General features: G+C 36.7%; 2 long non-coding RNA genes across 2 annotated transcripts; one reads left to right on the top strand and one right to left on the bottom strand.

The window, feature by feature from the left end:
* Positions 1–311: 311 nt before the first annotated feature.
* Positions 312–20,870, bottom strand: LOC138891588 (uncharacterized). Its single transcript, XR_011407961.1, has 2 exons — positions 20,814–20,870; positions 312–852 (listed from the first exon to the last, which is right to left on the bottom strand). It is a non-coding gene; the product is annotated as an uncharacterized lncRNA (long non-coding RNA).
* LOC108943768 (uncharacterized) lies at positions 17,003–19,341 on the top strand. The gene is made up of 2 exons (XR_001967713.3): positions 17,003–18,233; positions 18,503–19,341. It is a non-coding gene; the product is annotated as an uncharacterized lncRNA (long non-coding RNA).
* Positions 20,871–21,374: the final 504 nt, after the last annotated feature.

The raw sequence follows: 21,374 nt of genomic DNA, 5'->3' as shown, positions 1-21,374 counted from the left end.
CTCTACCGATCGTGAGTACTTCGGATGTCGTAATTCTCTTTTGAGCAACTACCACAATTTACTAGACATATTCTCTCAAACTACGCTAGTTGTCACTAACTCACCGCTCACTACGACCGCACTAATGTTTCATTATCTCTAATCTCGCCTTTAAACTTTTCGTATTGATCTCTCACATACGTTATGAGTGATGTTGTTCAACGACTACCTAAATGTGTACTCTCTCTCTCGATAAATATACACATTAAATAGGCACAGTCAATTGATGGCCATTCAATCAACATCAATAAACACGTAGTTGAACAAGAAGAGAAATCCAACGACTCAATTATATAAAAACGTAATAAGAATCCATCCCACAAAAGGTTCCATCAAAACCCTAGATAACAAATTAGCTATTCATAATAGTATGCTAAAGTACAATACTAGAATTGATCATAACCAATAATGAAAATAGGAAGAAGGAAGTGAAAAACTCGTAGAAGAATTTTTAGCCTTGCTCCTAGCGTGTTCTTACCTCCTTAAGTCGAATCCTCTCTCCAAACGCATCTTCTTTAGGTCGAATTTGCACTAAAAACGTCCTCCTATTCTCTTAGACATGTTTAAGGAGTATTTATAGGCTAGAGTTGAAGTCCTTGCGTCCAAATTCGGGTTGGAGACTTTTAACCCGCGATCGCGGTCAACCTGGCTATAGACCTCGCGAAGCCTGGTCTGTAGCGCGGTCAAGCTGGATATAGACCTCGCGAAGCCTGGTCTGTAGCGCGGTTTGGGTACTTGGCATTTTTTTGCTATTTTCTTGCATTTTCGTCATATTTTTTTGCAACCTTCACTCGTCGTTGTCTTCCGATGCTCCTACACATAAAACAACATAATTTAGTTCAAATGTCGCACAATTAACTACTAAACTAACAACATGTAAGGCGAGTAATGTACTAAAAGAATAGCATTTTGGCCTAACATCAGTAAGAAACAACTCACTCTAAAGGCCAACTATGATAATAAACTTCTATGGATCATAGGGGTGCATACTAAATCCATTGTAGTTAAAAGACGTAAGCTATGGAGCACACTAAATGCTTTCCAGTCTGGAATTAATGGTCTATGGGAGACTTCAAATCCATTATGATAAATGATGAGAAAAAAGGAGGTACACCATAAAACTTGAGCAAAAACTCTGATTTTATCGTTTGTATGGAAAACTGTGGGATGTCCGAACTTGGATTCACTGGAAATCCATTCACCTAGTGCTATGGGTGTGGAAAAGGGAGAATAATCAGTAAGAGGCTAGATAGGATAATGGTTAATGAGGAATGCACAAACCACTTTCAGATCAACAAAGTTGATCATAAAGCTAAGACATGTTCTGAGATTCCTAAACATTTGGATCACATAGAGTACGTATATTAAATGGCTCAAAATGGAGGTATCTATTCTTAAAGAGAAGCAAGGATGAAGTGGGCAAAAGAAGGTGTTCCAACTCCAAATATTTTTACAGTGTGATAAAGAAAAGGAAAAAAGAAGGAAGGCTCACATACACACACAAGAATAAAAATAAGCATGGAACATGGATAGAGGGCAAGGAAGCCATCTCAAATGCAGTTGTGGATCATTTCAATAACCTTTTTACACTTACTCCTTACGATAATGACATGTCTATTCTTAGATCAGTAGAACCTCTTGTCACTGAGGATAATAATAGGCTCATTTATGACATCTGAGAGGTAAAAGAAATTAGAAGTGTTATTTTCTCTATTGACCCAAATAGTGCTACATGCCATGATGTCTTCAATGGCCACTTCTTTCAAGCTTCCTCGGGCACTATCAAAAAGGAAGATTGCAAATTTCTTCTGAATGTTTTCCTACGCACTAGTCTCACCTGATACTACACTCATACTAACCTTGTGCTTATTTGCAAGTTACCTTCCCCCGCTACTGTGGCGTAACTACGACAAATTAGCCTTTGCAATGTCTCCAACAAGATCATCTCTGCCAGGCTTTCCCAACCGCTCCCTAAACTCATTTCAAACAACCAAACTAGGTTTGTCAAAGGCAGACTCGTCACTAAAAACATCCTCCTAGCACAGGAAATTGTTCATAGGATTGGGAAAGAAATAAGGGAGGCAACATTGTTATTAAGCTTGATTGTCTAAAGCTTCCCTTGGAGCTTCTTTATAGCTATCCTCAGGAAAATGAACTTCTCAGTATTCTCCTAGCTAATAACTGGTACTCCATACTTATTAATGGAATCAAACATGGATTCTTCAAATCCTCCAGAGATCTGAAACAGTGTGATCCTCTATCCCTTTCCTTATTACTCTTGGCTGCAGAAGCACTTATAAGAGCACTTAACAAGCTAAATGAAAATAATCAGTTCATTGGTTTCTCTATGAGCCCGAGAAGACCCAGAATAAATTGTTAGGATTTTATCCGAAATTGCTAATCTATTAGGACCCTCTTTCTTAAAGAAAGAGAAAAAGACTTCTAAAAGGAATAAATTTCCTTCTTATGCCTTATACTTTTCTTGAAGGAGAAGTTTTACACTTCTATAAATTGAAGATATCTCCTTCCCACAAACAACAACAAAACAACCTCCACAATATAGTCTTTTCAAGAATCGTATTTAGGGGAGATTAGTCTCTCAAAATTTTATTTTCTTTTTTTATATTAGTGATATATCATATATAAGTCGCCTGACCAAACCATAATAAACTATTATGCCTAGTTTAGTATATTTGTTTATACTCTGATTATCGTCCATCAAGCTTTGCATTGTTAGCTTCTCCATGCATCGTGTTATTTATATCACAACAAGTGGTATCAGAGCCAACGGTTGAACGAGGTTGAAGACGGGTTTCAAGGCGAGTTGCAAATCAAGATGCAATTAATTTGATAATAATGAAGATTTACCCAAAAATAAGTTTGAACGTGTTGCTACATGTGGAGATAAATTTACAACCACGAGTATTCAAAACCCTTGTTGCCGCATCTTTAAAGAAATAAAACTCTTTTTAACCCATATTTTGGCCACTTTTGACCAATGCCAGTTTTAACACATGTCTATTGTAACACAAGAGCCGTAACGTCAGTTTTAACTTATGCTTCTTTTAATCATGTCAGTTTTAACCCAAGTTTATTCTTAATGCATGGGCTCCTTTTAACCCATTTTTGGGCTCCTTTCAACCAATCCCAAGATTTTTCAACCTATACCTATTTTTAAGCATAACAAGCAGCAATGATGAAGATTATTTGAAGAAAGCGAATAAAGTTTTGTCAAGAAAATTCAGGCCAATGGGAGAATTATTAGGATTTTGTCCTGAATTTTTAATCTATAAGAGCTCTCTTTCTTGAATGAAGGGAAAAAGACTCCTAAATGGAACAAATTTTCTTATTATGCCTTATCCTTTTCTTGGAGGAGAAGTTTTACACTTCTATAAATTAAAGATATCTCCTTCCCACAAACAACAACAAAACAACCTCCACAATGTAGTCTTTACGAGAATCATGTTTATGGACGATTATTCTCTAAAAAATTTATTTTCTCGTTTTATATTAGTGATAGATCATATGTAGATCAACAACAACAACAACTCAGTATAATCCCACTAGTAGGGTCTGGGGAGGGTAGTGTGTACGCAGACCTTACCCCTTCCCTGGGGTAGAGAGGCTGTTTCCAATAGGCCTTCGACATCCCTCCCTCCAAGAACTCCCACCTTGCTCTTGGGGTGACTCGAACTCAGAACCTCTTGGTTGGAAGTGGAGGGCGCTTACCATCATAGCAACCCACCTTGTCATAGATCATATGTAGATCGATTGACAAAATTATAATAAACTAATATGTCTAATTTAGTATATTTTTCTTTTATACTATGGTTTATCGTCCATCAAGTTTTGCATTGTTAGCTTCCGCATGAACCATGATATTTCAATACCAACATAAAATACCTGAGCTACGCTCATGATTTGGTTCTATTCACTTTTGGGGATAAAACAAATCTATTAATTTAATCATGAACATTCTCAACAAGTACTAACTAGCCTCAGGGTAGTAAGACAACTATTAGAAAATTTTCTTCCTCGGTCAAAATTTTGAAGATAGAGTTATCAACATGAGGATCAATAGATGGACTAGATTCAAGTATTCTGAATTCCCCTTTACCTACCTAGGGTGTCGAAGTTTTCTACTTTTCTAATCTAACGTCCAAAGGCTTTAGTAAGGCTGGTGGATGGCAGGTAAGGATGCTATCCTTCGGGGGAGGGCCTCTATTATCAAACATCTCCTTCAATCACAACCCTTCGACCTCCTTGCTGCAATAAACCCACTCCCACCCCAAAACTATTAGTAATCAGATTGAGATGTACCTCTCCAATTTCCTCTGGGGGGAATGAGTGAAAGAATAGTTAACATTGGAGCTTATGAGATAACTTAAGTTATACTTGTACTGAAAGTGGAGTAGGTTTTAAGAAACAGCAGGACATTTGTAAAGCCTTTGCTATTAGAAAGTGGAAGAGGTTCAGGGTAGAAGGTAATTGATGGACCAAGTGTTTGCATGCCAATTATTGCCCTAGATCAAATCTGTAATGACCCAATCAGTCATTTTGAGCATTTACATCCCGTTTAGCTGATCGAATTCTTGAGTAGCTTCATATAATGTATTATAACTTGTGTGAATTATCGGTTTTAGTTTTCAGGTGATTCGGGACTGATTCTCAACTAGAAAGCTTAAAAGTTAGAAGAATTGACTATGTTTAACTTTTGTGTATTTGACACTAGATCGTAGTATTGATGGTTCCATTAGGTCTGGATGGCGATGTTGGACTTGGATGTATGCTCGATTTTCATTTGGAGGTTTCTTGAAGCTTTTGGCATTAATTAGCGAAAGTTGGCAATTTCAAGGTTTGGAAAGTTCACAGGTTAGATTGGGAGTTGAATTTGATTATTACCAGGATCGTATTGTGGTTCCATAATTGGAATAGCTTTGTTATGTCATTTGGAACTTGTATGAAAAATTTGAGATCATTCCAGATTGATTTGATATGGTTCGGCTTGATTTTTGGAAGTTGAAAGTTTAAAAGTACATAAAGTTTGATTTGATGTGTAATTTCAGGCCTCGAGTAGGTCCATTCTATGTTTTGGAACTTGTTGGAATATTCAGACGGGGTCTCGAGTCACTCGAGTGTGTTTCGGGGTGATTTTGGATCATTTCGCTTATATTGGCAATGCTAGTTTTTACTGATGTCTGCAGTGAATCGTGTTTGTATGGGAGTCATCGTGATAATGAATAAGGATTTGGACTGAGCTGTTTTATCTCTTCGCATTCGCGAGAAATACATTGCGTTCACAGAGGCTGTGGAACTTCGCATTCACGTTTGTGAGGTCGCGTTCGCGGTGGTGAGCTGGGAGCTGCAACACTTTTCTTCACGTCTGCGAGACATGGGTCGCGTTCGCGTTGGGTGGAATATGTGGGTATCGCATTCGCATGGAACACATCACGAATGCGTAAGGCATTTTTGGTGGCAGTTCATTTTGTTCATCGCGAACACGAGGAGCATTCCACATCCGCAAAAGGATCACCTAGGCAATGCATATAAGAACTCTATTTTCTGACTTTGAGTTATTTTAATATATTTTGAGATATGGAGCTCGTATTTGGGAGATTTCGGAGGCGATTGTCTCCATATGGATTAGGTTTCGAGCCGTTCAGAGGTTGATATGTGGGGGATGGCATTTCTAGAGTATTATTTGGCTTGCTTAGTATTTGATTTGGCTTATTCGAGGTAAGTAAGATATCTAAACTTGGATTTGAGGTTATTTAACCCTGGGAACTATGTTATAAGAGATATATTGGGGTAACGCACATGCTAGGTAAAGAGCGTGTGGGCGTACACCGGGGTAATCGTGATTCAAATTGACAATTAGACTATGACCGGAGTTGTTGTGCTGTTATATCTTGATCTATCCATATAATTCCTACTTGCTATAGTAATTGAGTTGTGATTCATGTTAGAAATTATGTTTAGACTGTGCTTATTTGGTTGAGACCTAATGAGGCTATTTCTGTTATTTTGAGTTATCTGCTTTAGCTGTAATTATATACTTAGTCATGATTCTTCATTTTGCACGTCATATCTCAGTCTTTGTTCATCATTTACTGTTACATCATATGTTATCATTATTTGGGCTGAGTGGTACAAGATTGTGAGCCCTTGAGACTTGAGAGATTAATGACTGAGGTGGGCCTGGGAGCTGTGATGCGACTGTTATTGTGGATCGGGTTGCACGCCGCAGCCGACCATATGGGCTTTGTGAATATTCTTATTATTATGGATTGGTTTGCACGTCGCAACATGCCTTATTGGCTTATTTATTATTGTGGATCGGGTTGCACGCCGCAACATGCTTTATAGGCTTTTGTTTAGCACTTGGGTAGGATCCGCCCCTCTGGAGTTTGACATACCAGTAGTGAGCGCATACATGGTGATATATATATACATGTACTTTGGTGAGGGGCTTATGAGCCAAGCACTCGTACAGTGCTGAGTGATTTTGTGTGTGTGTGTGTGTGTGTGTGTGTGTGTGTGATGAAGTGGGCAATTGAGGCAGACATCTTGAGTATGTTGAGAGTGATAGTACTTGCGATACCACCGTGAAATCATTCATATGACATGCATGCTTAGCATGTAGGCATATAGTTGCATTTTTCTTCATGTTATATGGTAATGTGACATTTATGATTTGATATGTAAGCATAGAGATGTTATTCCTCATGCTAGGCAGTATATGATAATTAATGACTTGACATGCTCGTTGACATGTAGGCATAGAGATGTACTTTTCTCATGTTAATTTATAAACGAAAAGTCTTATATGATGTTGTAAATTGAAAACTCTCCTCGAAGTCCATTAGATGTATGTTGGATCTTTGTTTGGCTTCCCTCTGAAGACACAACACTTCTGAAGGGTTTGAAGCAATCCTTGCTTTAACTCAAAATTATTCGCTGTAATTGGAGGTGGTCTAACACTTGATAAACCTTGATTGTAGACCAGTCTAGCATAATCACCAAGTGGTCTCCCAAGCAAGGGTTGATGTTGATTAAGTCTGAGACCCCTATCTTCTTCATAGATGTTATGCGCATCTCTAATAGCTGCTTCTTCAGCATCCCGTGCAGCTTGTTCTCATCATTGTGCTGCTTCTCTCGCAGCCAAATCTACATTATCTTCACCGTTTCCAGCCATATGTTCTTTGGTTGAGGATTGCCCAACCTTTTCGGTTTTCTCGGTGAGATTTCTTTCCTTTTTCAGTTGTCGTAGTTGTTTTTTACTTTCTGGCTCGTATGGTAGCACTTTCTTCGCAGAAGTTCGAGTCATGCACCAATCTAACTTGTAACCTACGTGCAGTCAAAGAACATCAAACTTAAAAAGAGAAAAAATAAAATAAAAATAAAAGAAAAATTCTTGAATTAGTACTACAAACTATTTCAAACACAATTGATTGTCAATCCCCGGCAACAACGCCAAAATTTGACTAGCTCGAAACACACACTTAAATTATGCTTTCTAGTCAAAAATAGTATAGAATAATATCGTATCCACATGGATTGGAGTTAAACATTATTTTCGTAGTTTCTAGCTTAATCTCTATCCAAGAGAATCAACAATTGAGGTTTATATGATTTCTAACTAAAATTAACTAAGAATCTAAAGCTATTGACTAATGACAATCAAAATAAAGATAAGCAAGGAAGTTATCAGTGGAAAAAAATAGGGGTTGATAGGATAGGTGCAAGATAATTGGTTGGGATCTAACTCTAGATAATTCACTTCTAATGTTCAAGTGAGTCTCTCGAATTCACTCAATTATTACTTCAAACATTTAGTAGAAACTCCTCTCTCGATTAAGTCTCAACCTCATGATATGAACCAATTTAAGCACGTGAAGATATGCAAGAATGCATAGTGGATTGGTCTTTAGGAAAACCTCTTTCGATTATTCTCATAACTAGGTTTAATCGATAATTCAACTAGGCTCTTTCGATTACTAAGAAGAATTAATGAACTCAACCAACAATATAATGCAGAGATATCACAAGTTATGCCTATGTCGATTACATGAGCAAGTAAATATAGATCCAACAATTAAATCATCCAACATCGCTTCAATACATAAAAATAGAGTTATAATCCACAAACAAATATCAATACACCAAATCCATCAAACCCTAAAGAGAACTACTCCATAGATATGTAGAAATTCATCACAAATATAATTAAAAGATAGGAAAACATAAATTCAAACCAAACTCGGGTCTTGAGCGAAGAAGGAATGATGAAATCCTTGTGCTCGTGTTCTTCCAATTCCTTCTTAGCATCCTTAGGTCGGATATGTGTCAAAAGTCCAGAAAATAACGTTTTCCCATGTATTTATACCAAGTAGGGTCAGCCCCAGACGAAATCACCTTCTCCTAACCGAAATAGGATTGTCACTTTGTAAATATTGCACAGGCACGCCAAATGGGGCGATGCACCATGCGGGGCATTAGTGGGGAAATCCAGAGAGCTAGTTCTAATAGGCAGTAGGAAATTTGCACAGCTACAGCGCCCCATGCGCCGCACTAGTGCACATTTGTCAGAGTACGATTCAAATCTCAATTTTTGACGTCCAGACTTGGTCCTCGACCCCCGAACACAATCCCGGCTTAATCCCTTGGCTTTTCCTCAGACTTCAAAGCTCCAAATCACTCAAATTCATTCCATAACATCTACATAGCTCGGAATCACTCCTACAAGGCATACAACACACAATTAGTGCAAAACACTATAAATTAAATCTCAAAACGAATAAAGTGCAATAAATTGGAGTGCAATAAGCGACTAAAACATGCGATTATGGTCTACCATCAACAACACGTAATAATAACATCAAGAAAGCAATGCGGACAAATACAAATGAGATAAATGAGAGATAACAACAAGAATCACAACCGAGGTACCGCCTCGAAATCTCATTTCACAATTTCAATCACAATCTTTCCTTATACCGACGAGGGAGCCTTATATTTAGATAGTTTTGAAAATATTTTTCCCGAAATAGCTACATACCCTTTAGCCCATCTTATGTCGCCGCGTGTCTTCAAGTAATTTTCTTATTAGCAACACGCACATAGATCCCACCTTATGCCGCCGCATGCACGTTAAACTCTATCTTTATACCTCTGCATGCGCATAAATATCACAACATAATCACAACTCGCACCACAAGTACCCATATGCCACAACTTGCCAAAAGAATCAACAATACCAATGTTTCCACAACAAATAGCTCATGGCTCAACCTCAATGTGTACAAGAATCCCAACAATAATAAAATAATAGTGAATAGCTCAGCAAGAACAATATCTCAATAATTAACAACCTCGCCTCAAAGTGATAATGGCTTTTACAACTTCAACACCAATAGCTAAACAAGATATACTCCATGAATTAGCAATTTCAAGTAAGTAATTCCACAATTAAAGAAGTAACAATACAATAAGGAAGAAAATAATTTCAACTAAAGCATATAAGAACCTAATAACAAGTAAGAGGTGGAACAAGTACCAACAATGTCAAATAAAGCATATGAGAATAGATTAATAATGAAATATATAACATGTTATGACTATTCGATTAAAGGATGAAAAGAGTCTAAATAGCCTAAACCGGTTAAATACCACATATAGTGTGTGTACCACTCATCACCTTGCGTACACGGTTTTTACAAATCAAAATTAACACAAACAACTCCAATCCTAATGAGGTAGTTCGCCCACACAAAGTTAGGCAACATACCTACCTCAAACAAGCCAAATCAATCCTTTAATAAGCCCTTTCCGTGAATATCGAATTCGAAACGGCTCGAATCTAGCCAAAATAACTTAATACCATAAATACAAGCTATATTAAACTATTCTGAACAATAAAGTTGCAATTTTAAAGAAAATTAAAAAGTCAACTCAAAAGGTCAACCACGGGCCCGCACTTCAAAACCGACCAAACTTATAAAATTCGAACACTCATTCAATAATGAGTCCAACCATACTAGGAAAGTTTCATAAAATTCCCCAATTTTTCCAACTCAAAATACAAATTAAATGTTAAAAATAATGATAAATTCATGAATAATAATCAAATCTGAGTCAACACACTTACCATGATCAAGTCCTTGAAAATCCCCTCCATAATAGCCTAAAACCGAGCTCTCTAACTTAAAAGATGACAAATGGGAATAAACCCTTGATATGCCCCTTTTCTGCTCAGTTCTTTCGCTTTTGCGGATCATCAACCGCTTCTGCGGTTTCGCCCATGCGAAAAATCCATCGCAGGTGCGACTTCAACTCAAGCCCAATAGTCTCCGCTTTTACAATCCAAAAAGTGCACCTGCGCTCCTGCTTTTGCGGGAAAAGGGCGCTTGTGTGCACCCACACCTGTGAACAAAGTCCGCTTCTGCGACCCTAGGCCATCTTGGCCAATTTGGTTTATGCGACCAAAACTCCCGCACTTGCGGGCTCGCAGATGCGGACGACATCTCACATCTGCGGTCCCCTCCAAGCCCAAGTACATTTCGCTCCTGCGATCCCCCAAGCGCACCTACGGCCAGACCTACCGCAGGTTCGATGACACCAGATATCAACAACATCCCTCCTAAGTCCCAAAATGAACTCGAATCAATCTGAATTATGCCCGGGGACCCTGGGACCCTGTCCAAATATACCGTCGAGTTCCAAAACACATAACGAACCTACTCGATGCCTAAAACTACATCAACAACATGAAATCTACGAATTGCTCCTCATTTCAAGCCAATTGAATTAATGAACATTTCAATTCCAAAACAAACGCCGATTCATACTAAACCAATTTTGATTGACCTCAAATTTTACACACAAATCATAAATGACACAACAGATATACTCTAACTCACGGAACCAAAATTCGAGCCCGGTATCAACAAAGTCAACTCTCAGTCAAATTTCTTAACCTTTCAAACCTTCAACTTTCGCCAATTCAAGCCAAAATGACCTACGGGCCTTCAATTCAATATCCGGACATACTCCTTTGTCCAAAATCATCTTACGGATCTATCGGAACCATCAAAACACCATTCCGCAGTTGTTTACACACAAGTCAATATCCGGTCAACTCTTTCAACTTAAGCTTCCAACATTGGGACTAAGTGTCCCAATTCACTGCGAAACATCCCCGGAACCTACCCAACCACCTCAGCAAATCACATAACGACAAATGAACATAGAATAAGTAGGAAATGGGGCTACAATACTCAAAACGATCGGTCAGGTCGTCACAATATTGCAAGGCCATGAAAAGTCACAGTCTTAGACGTTGCAAGTCCATGAAAAGTCACAGCCTTAGACAGTGCAAGACTCTATCCAGGGCATCAACATTGGCGCCTATGACGGCGCCTTGCAGTGTATGTTGGCGCCTTGGAATGTAGTTTGGCGCCTCTGACGATACCCCGCGTCGACGATGCGTATCTGAGCCACTTTTATTTTCACATTAAATTTTGACATGTAGACTTTAACCCTACCTTATAAATACTCTTAAACTTAGTTTTTAGAGAGAGATATTATTAGAGAGGAAAAAGGCTACAGAACACTCTGAAGCGCGGATAACAAGAGTTTTTCTCTTAGTTCTTCTTTATTATGTAGTTTAATGCTTTTGAATATGACTATGATTGTTTATACAATTATGAGTAGCTAAACTCTCTAATCTAGAGTTTGATGGAATATTTTGGCGGATGAATTCTTATTACGTTTTAATATAAGTTTGCCTTTGAATATCCCTACTTGTTCAACTACGTGTTTATTGTTGTTGATTGAATGGCCATTAATTGATTGTGCATATTTATTATGCATTGCTTGTGAAATAGTGCATATTAGGTTGTTGTCGAACAACGTCACTCCCAAGATATATGAGAGATCAATATGGCAGATTTAAAAGCGGGAGTAGATATAACGAGGCTTTGACATGATCATAATGAGCGGTGAAAAAGTGCGAGCTAGCGTAATTCGAAAGAATATGACTAGTATATTTTTGTAGTTGCTCGAGAGAGAATTACGATTAGTCGAGTGCTCATGATCAGTAGAGAATACTTATGCAAAATTGTAGGAGACATAGCAGGAAGGATTCCGACAATTGAAAATATCATAACTCTAGGCTTTTCCAATCTTGTCTCCAACCCTTAGTATTTCTAGTTGTTAATTTACTACTTTAATTTGTTGGATAATTAGTTAGACATAAAAATCTTAATATTTATAACTTAAGAATTGTTCGAGCTTATCTTCTTAGTGATATTGAACAGTTATAGTGAAACCTTAGTTCTCTGTAAGATTCGACTCCAGAATTTTAGACCGGGTTATATTTACAGTGACCGCTTATCCTTTTAAGGACTAGAGTTGGACGCGATCACACAACCTTTTTTGTAACAGGTCACAGACCAACAATTACAAGTTTTTGGATTGCATGTAATATTTGTAGAGGTTTTATGTCCTCCTATGATATACTCTTTTGGTTATTTATATACATAGTAGGCACCAATGCCAAATGCCCCATCACCACAGGCACTATAGCCTGGGTGAATGGCTTCAATTAAAAAAAAATTATTACTAGGCATTCTGTTGGGACACTATTTAGTTTAAGTTGAAATTCGAAAATAAATAATACTTTGTAAAAAAGTTGAAGTTCTGAGAGTAAAAATCATTATTTCACTTGAACTAAGTTTAATATTTACTATTTAATAATATTCAAGAAAACATTTCAATATTTCACCATTATATTATTTAATTAAAACTTAAGTTTATATTTACAAATAATAATGACCAACCAATTATTTGAAGATACTGAATTTCAATATTTACAAATAATAAAAATATTATTTATGACCACACATTTAACTTTTAATATGTCTTGTTTTTATTTTTGACATTTAATATGTACTGTTATTTATTACGTTTAATATGTCTTGTTTCTGTAACGACCCGATCGGTTATTTTGAGTATTACAACCTTGTTTTCCCATTTACTGCTCAAATTGGGCTTTACAGTTGTTGTGTGACTTGGTGGGGCAATTGGTTCGGGTCCAGTAAGGTTTTGGAATGAATTGGAATACTTAGTTCCAAGGTTTAAAGCTTAAGTTAAAATAGTGACCGGATGTTGACTTATGTGTAAATGACCTCGGAATTTAATTCTGATAATTCCAATAGCTCTGTATGGTGATTTTGGACTTAGGAGCGTGTCCGGAAAATTATTTGGAGGTCCGTAGTGGAATTAGGCTTGAAATGACGAAAGTTGAATTTTTGGGAAGTTTGACCGGGGGTTGACTTTTTAATATCGAGGTCAGAATCCAGTTCTGAAATTTTTATAGCTCTGTTATATCGTTTATGACTTGTGTACAAAATTTGAGAATAATCGGACGTGAATTGATAGGTTCTGGAGTCGTTTGTAGAAATTAGAAATTTCAAAGTTCATTAAGCTTGAATTGGGGTGTAATTCATGGTTTTAGATTGTTTGAGGTGATTTGAGGGTTCGACTAAGTCCGTATGATGTTTTAGGACTTGTTGGTATATTTGATTGAGGTCCCGAGGGGCTTGGGTGAGATTTGGATGGTTAACGGATCATTTTTAGCCTTGGTGAGATTGCTGATATCTGTTGCTGCATTTTTCGGATTTTCACTTTCGCGTTCTTGAGTGGGCCATCGCGTTCGCGAAGAGGAATTTCAAGCAGGCAGGATTTACTCTTCGCGTTCACGAGGGGGTATCGCGTTCGCGAAGAGGAGCTGGGTTGCGCATCGCATTAGCGTTTGGGATATCACGTTCGCGAAGGGAAACATAGTGGGCATGGGTTTTTTGCCTTCGCATTCGCGAAGGGGAGCTCGCATTCGCGAAGAAGAGCTCTGTAAAGCATCACGTTCACGAACAATGTCTCACGTTCGCGAAGAGCAAATGTTGGGAAGCACATTTTGTGCTTCGCGAACGCGAGGGACCTGTCGCGTTCGCAAAGAGGAGAGGTCTGGACAGAAAGTGTAAGTTCAGAAAATTACCCATTTTTCATTTTTAACGATTTGGAGCTCGGATTGAGGCGATATTTGGGAGATTTTCAGAGAAAACAAAGGGGCAAGTGTTCTTAACTCAATATTGGTTAAATTATCCGAATCCATGGTTGTTTTTACTATTTAATTGGTGAATTAAGTTGAAATATTGTGAAAACCCTCTTGGTTTAATTTGGAGATTTGAGAGTCGAGTTGATGTCGGATGTGAGTAAAATTTATATGGTTAGACTCGTGGTTGAATGGGCGTTAATATTTTATAACTTTCATCGGATTCCGAGATGTGGGGCCCACGGGTAATTTTTGGGGCGTAATTTCGGATTTTGTGAAAATATTAGTATTTTGATATGGAATTAATTCTTATAAATTTTGTGGGCTGAATCAAATTAATTGTGACTAGATTCGAGCCGTTTGAAAGTTGATACACGCAGAGTGGAATTGCTGGAGAATTGCTTAGCTTGCTCGACTTTGGATTTAGCTTGTTCGAGATAAGTAACTCTTCTAATCTTAGAGCTGAGGGTATGAACCCTGAATATATGTATTATGTGAAGTGTTGGGAGGTGACGCACATTCTAGGTGACGAGCGTGTGGGCGTGCACTATAGAAATTGTGACATAATTGTTTCTGTAGAATTTTGTAGTTAAATAATCTTGGCATTTTCCATGCGATTTTATGAGTTAAAAAAATTGAGCTGAAAAGCATATTAAAAATCATTTTGAGGTTATGTGCCAATATTATTGAGACCCACAGAGGTCATATTATTGTGAATTATTTATTTTAAATTAAAAATTCATACTCAGTCATATTTATTTCATTGCATATCATATCTCAGTCTCTGTTGTTATTTATCGATACATCATATCATCCTTTTGGGTTATTCTCATGACATTGTGAGCCAATGAGAGAGAGACTGGAGAGATTGATGACTGAGGGAGGCTGAGGGCTTGATTGTGAGGATATTTTTGGGATCGGGTTGCACGCCGCAGTAGGTCATGTTGGCTTTATATATATTATACTATTGAACGTGAGTTGGCCGTGCAGAACGTGAGTTGGCCGTGCGGATCTATATATTATACTATTGCACGTGAGTTGGCCGTGCAGCACGTGAGTTGGCCGTGCGCATCCAGATATTATTATAGCACGTGAGTTGTCTGTGCTGATCCAGATATGATATTATAGCATGTGAGTTATCCGTGCTTATAGCGCTTGGGCCGTAGGAGCCCCTCATGAGTCTGTACACACCTCCAGTGAGCGCAGTAGACTATAAATAGGGATCGGGCTGCATGCCGCAGCAGGTATTGTATAACGCTGAGTGATTGAGTGTGCTGAGCATATTGAGAGAGAGAATGCGAGACAGTGAGATTGAATATTCTGAGAGTGTGAGTACATGAGTACAAACTCTGAGATACATTGCATTGACATGCACCCATGACATATATGCATAGAGATGTGTTTTCCTCATGCTGTACGGTATCACATTATTCATGATTTCTCACACATGTTGACAGATGGGCATAGTGATGCATTTGTTTTACACGAGTTATCTAGAAAGAAAATGAAACATATGATTTATTATTGAAAGGATGTTGGGAAAATTATTGCTTTCAAACTTATTCATATTTTTTGGAAATTTCGGTAAATGATTTGGGTTTTTCACTGATGTACTTGAAAGGAAGAACTATTATTTTTGAAAATCATGATTTGGCTGAGCATTTTATCTCTGAGTTACTTCTGGTATTATTTGCTTTATGTTGTTATGGACTGTTGTGGACTAGTAGTTTTGGACCCAACCTTGGTAGAAGCTCGTCACTACTTTCAACCTACGGCTAGGTTTGTTACTTACTCAGTACATGGGGTCGGTTGTACTGATACTACACTTCTGCACATTGCGTGCAGACCTTGGATGTTGTTGCTGTGCTCGATGGTTGCGGAACTTGAAGATGTACCTGCGTTTTTGGTAATTGAACATATGTCAGGTAATTCTCCAAATAGTTAAACATTAAATTATTGATAATCCATCAATTATCGAGTGATCCTACAAATGATTAATCATTAAATTATTTATTAATAATTTAGTATCTGACGAATGATTCTACAAATAGTTTGTCACGACCCAAAAATCTCATCACAGGCAGTCGTGATGGCACCTAGTCTCTAAGACTAGGTAAGCCGATTTCAATTACATTTTTGGAGCCATTTTTTTTTAATTAAATAAGTAACCAAAACTAACAGCGGAACAAATATGAATGTATAATCTCCCAAGACTGGTAGTACTAAGTCACGAACTCTAACTGAATACATGGAATGATCACGAGGACCAATATTGTTTGATTCAAAATTAACAGTACAATGAAATGAAAAGACTCCAAGGGACTGCGACGACCAAGCAGCTCTACCCTAAATTCTTACGATCTCGCTTTAACTCTTTTCAAGCTCAATAACTCCAATACCTGGCTCTGCACAAAAATGTGCAGAAGTGTAGTATGAGTATACTACGGTCGGTACCCAGTAAGTATCAAGACTAACCTCAGTAGAGTAGAGACGAGGTACAATCAAGACACTCACTAGTCTAATAACCTGTGCAATATAATATACAAAATAATAGGAAGCGAATAACAATAAGGGCAACATAAAACAACCAGTAATATGCACAGCAGACAACAATAATACCATTAGTATCGCATAGCAATTAATAAATACAATTACACACAATAAATCAAATCCTTCAAATAAATGTCTTTCACATATAATTCTTTCAAATAACACTCTTTCAAATATAATTTTCTCAAATAATTACCTTTCAAATATAATTCTTTCATATAATACCTTCTACATAAAAATCCTTTCAAATAAATATTTTAAATATAATTCTTTCAATTAAAAAGTTACCATGTGACACCTCGTTTCATAATCATAATCACAAATTTTAAAAGTCTTTTTTTTCTTTAAACTCCGTATCGAATCAAACTAGCTCATTTAAATTGACATAGAAGGAGTAGATATTATTACATGTTACTCTGTTTGATTTGACCCTCTGGTATTCGAAGTCTATTAGCCCGACTAATTTAAATTTGTGTCAGTAGACCCGTGAAGGAAATAAAAAGCTCTGATTATTTTAGATCTCTGGTTAGGAATGATACAACTCCAACCATCCCACAGTACATGTATATCTTAGTACATACAAACAAAACTAAGTTGTCTCTCCACTTTCACTTTCTAAGGAACACAAGACTAAGTTTATTTGTTAATACTTATAATACTATCAAATTTCAGCCGCCAAAGTCTTTCTGGGCCATACCCCACACATTACTAGGAATTTTCCCGACTAATAATTAGCACATCATTGTTATTCTTTGAGTCAGCTGAATTATTTTGATTAGGAATAATTAATGGTCAACAGGAAAGTAAACAAAGTCTGCTCTAATCATAGGTAACAAAAGTTGCAGAAATTATTATATTTGTCTAAATAATTTTATGAATTTAAATTCAATAAAATTTAGATGCTTACAAATGCCCATACTTCAAGATTTATCGGAACGTACACTAATTGCAACTCAAAGATTAGGCTTGAAGTACACGTAATAGTCATATTTGTCCTCTGAAAAATTATCTCGTATTGAATCTTTACTTTCCTCGAGCTAAGAAAAGAATTTCAATGTTACTAATGGCATGTATATATACACATAATGACCAAAACAGCAGTCATCACGTAGGAGAAAGTTTTCATGAAACTGTTTTCCACTTTAAATTCCATTCTTTGCATTAAACCTACACAACGTAAATTTTTTCCATTCTTTGCACTAAGAAAAGTATTATTTGACATAGCAATTCTTTACGTGGCCATTCAGAGTCAAAGGACTCCTATTCATATAGGAATGCCGTCGTCCGCACATCACCAACCAAATAAGAAGTGTTTGATAGTCTTCAAATCCCACTTGAACTTGAAGTAGTCAATGACTAAATTCCTTCGGGACATAAATTACATTACTGACTTCCACATCGCTAATATGTCTTTGCAACCCTCTCGGCATCTCTCTTTATCTCTCTCTCTCTATATATATATATAGATGCATGCTCTTCGGTTGTGAATATCAATTCGTAGTGTTTGCCAATTTCTCGAGTGCATATTTGACGGGTAACTTCTTCTTCTTTCAATTTTTGTCACCCTTTTACAGCCAGCACATCTTGTGGTATAAAATTAATATCTTGCTGTAGAAAAGTCCAAATCACAGTCCGTTTGATTTTACAGAAGCTAGACTTTTATTTCTAGAACATATCTGAAATTCTGAATTAAAATCTTTGAGAATCACCCTAGGTAATTTTTCGAAGTTAGCCTTAATTTCTATCATGCTGATAGTTTCAGACTTGTGCTGACTTTACCAAAAAATTTATATTTTGATATAGGAACGTCGGAATATTTTGATATAGGAACCTCGGAATCACAAACCGTTTGATTTCTCAGAAACTAGAGTTCAAGATCTACAACATATCCGAAATTCAGAGTTAAACACATTCAAGATCGTTCCAGGTGACTTTTTTGAAGTTGGCTCTATATTCTGATGCGCCGTCAGTTTTAGATTTGTGAGACTTCACCAAAAGTTTTGTATCTTGATGTAGGAAGTTCGGAATCGCAAACCGTTTAATTCCGCAGAACCTAGAGTTCAATATATACAACATATCCAAAATTCAGAATTAAACCATTTCAGGATCATTCTAGATGAAGTTTTTGAAGTCGGCTCTATATTCTAATGCGCCAACAATTTCAGATTATCCCGACTTCACCAAAACTTTCGTATCTCGATGTTGGAATGTCGGAATTGAAAACCGTTTTAATTGGTAGAACCTAGACTCAGAGAGCACCAAAAATCACGGCCCGAATCATGCCAAATTGTTCTAGGCAATACTTTGAACTCACTTTTCGAATTTGATACACCTTGACAGGTAACCATCTTTCTTGTACTTGTATTTTTTTTGTTGCCTTCTTTTTGTTGTTGTAGGCAATGGGGGTATCTTCGTCAACAAGATTAGATGCACATAAAAGAAAAACATTGTTGTTCACAAAACTAGACTTTGAAGAATCATCTAATAATCCTCCATTTATCTCCGAAAATGCAATTCTTCAGCTTGGTTTCCATTTTCCTATTCCTATCTTTCCTATTTGTTGAGGAAATGGAAGAACTCTAATAGCCAAAGCAAAAAATTGCCACCAGGTCCATGGAAAATACCAATACTAGGAAGTATGCTTCATATGATTGGTGGAGAACCACACCATGCCCTTAGAGATTTAGCCAAAAAATATGGACCACTTATGCACCTTCAGTTAGGTGAAATTTCTGCAGTTGTGGTTACTTCTAGGGAGATGGCAAAAGAAGTACTAAAAACTCATGACATGGTTTTTGCATCTAGGCCTAAAATTGTAGCCATGGACATTATCTGTTATAACCAGTCCTACATCAGATAATGCATCTTACTTCAACAGAAAGTAGATAAAAGGCCACAGAATTGTTCTATAGTTTCAACATCACCGGTAATTTGATAACGAAATTAGTACCACAAGCAGAACATAAGAACACCAAATCAGTGCATAGAATGCAATTGATCAAGAAAACCAGTGAATAGAATGCGAAAATCAGAACTTTCTAAAGCATGACCAAAAACGAGCTAAAGAATACAGAGAAGAAAGGTGAATATTCAAAAAATTTACTTCCTATCATTTAATCACATGTGTTCATAACAAAAAGGAAGGGTTTAATCTTGAGTAAATTAATTTAAACACCCTTATCAGTTATCATATGACTAAGTTAAAGGCACACCCCCTGTATTTCAAAAATCAAACACTTAATACCCCTATAAAATGAAAATCCTACATAAAAGTTAACGACGTTACACTTGGTTGCTAACTTGAAGCCTTAAGTTAAGAGAGTTAATCAAAGTCAACATTTGAGCTAAACGGATTGAGAATCATGATTTGAAGGTTCCTATAGGTTCATATGATAGTTTTGGACTTGTACTTATGTTCGGTCTAGCACCCGGGGGCTCAATCCTTCCTTTCTTTCCTCTGCCTCCGAACACCTTGGAATAGATTTGATTGGAAGGAGGGTGCGGAACAAACACATTGGTTTGACTGCTGGGATTTCATTGGGACGCATCAGCGAAAAATGGAACTATCGAATCATGAGTGACTCGCTTTGTCGTGATGGGAAGAATTGCAATAGTCCGTTAATCGTTTCCCTTTCATTCATATAACATGTCATAGATGGACTAAATTGCATTTCTGCATGTTTGCTTATATATACTTGTTTTTATATAGAAAAACCAAATTAATACATAAAACAAGAATCTGCAGAAATCATGATTAAGGCAGCTGGGAACACAGATAAGCGAATGCCTAAGCAATGAAACTAATTCCAAAATATCAAAACAGTACTTGAAAGCAACTTAAAGGAGAAGAGAACACTCTTAAGCTTCCTCGCAACCCCAATCCCGTTAAATTTGGGGCTAATTCTTGTCAACAGAATTAGAATATCAACCAAGATTTCAGCAAAAAGAGTTTCCAGCAGACTAATATAATTCAAATACAAACTGATATAAGTTATATCATTGTTAGTACGAAGATGGATTTTGATGGTTTCCCTTTGGTTGAAACTTGGAAATAAAATAAAAACAACTTTAGGAAATGGTTCTATTACTGAAATCAGAAGCAGCTTTCTCTTACCTCTTTGATTTTGAGATTGATAAATCTTCATAGCTTTCTTTCGGTGCTATCTTTGCTATAGTCTTCTGGTGGTTTCTGACACTTGGTTCCCGCCACTTTAGATCTCTAGGTTAGTTTGTCTTTTTCTAAAAGCGGCTGAGTCACCTCTTTTAAGTTCTAACAATAAAAAGTTTTTTCTATTTCTAAAAGCGGCTGAGTCACCTCTTTATATTAGTATCAATTGATATAATTTTATACAAGTTCTCATTAAATTGTAATTTTAATTGGAATACTTTATAAAATTAGGAAAAAAATATTTAAGAATAAAATATAGTCAAGTTCCTTTTTTATTATAAAATATTGAATATTGTTCAAATTGTATAATAATGATTCCCTTTAGAAAACATTATTTGAGAATAATCTAAACAAAAGATTAAGACAACTAATTTGGGGAATTATTTTCTTTATTATGTATTAGGCAGCATAAGAAGTATCATTCTGCATGATTATACTTTTTTCTCTATGATTAAATTTAGTTGGGTACTTCCTCTGTGTTCAATAAATAATTCAACATTATATAAA

Source organism: Nicotiana tomentosiformis, chromosome 5 (assembly GCF_000390325.3).
Source record: "Nicotiana tomentosiformis chromosome 5, ASM39032v3, whole genome shotgun sequence".
Lineage (NCBI taxonomy): Eukaryota > Viridiplantae > Streptophyta > Magnoliopsida > Solanales > Solanaceae > Nicotiana > Nicotiana tomentosiformis.
The sequence above is the reverse complement of the archived record's forward strand: the minus strand, read 5'-3'. Positions and strand labels throughout refer to the sequence as shown.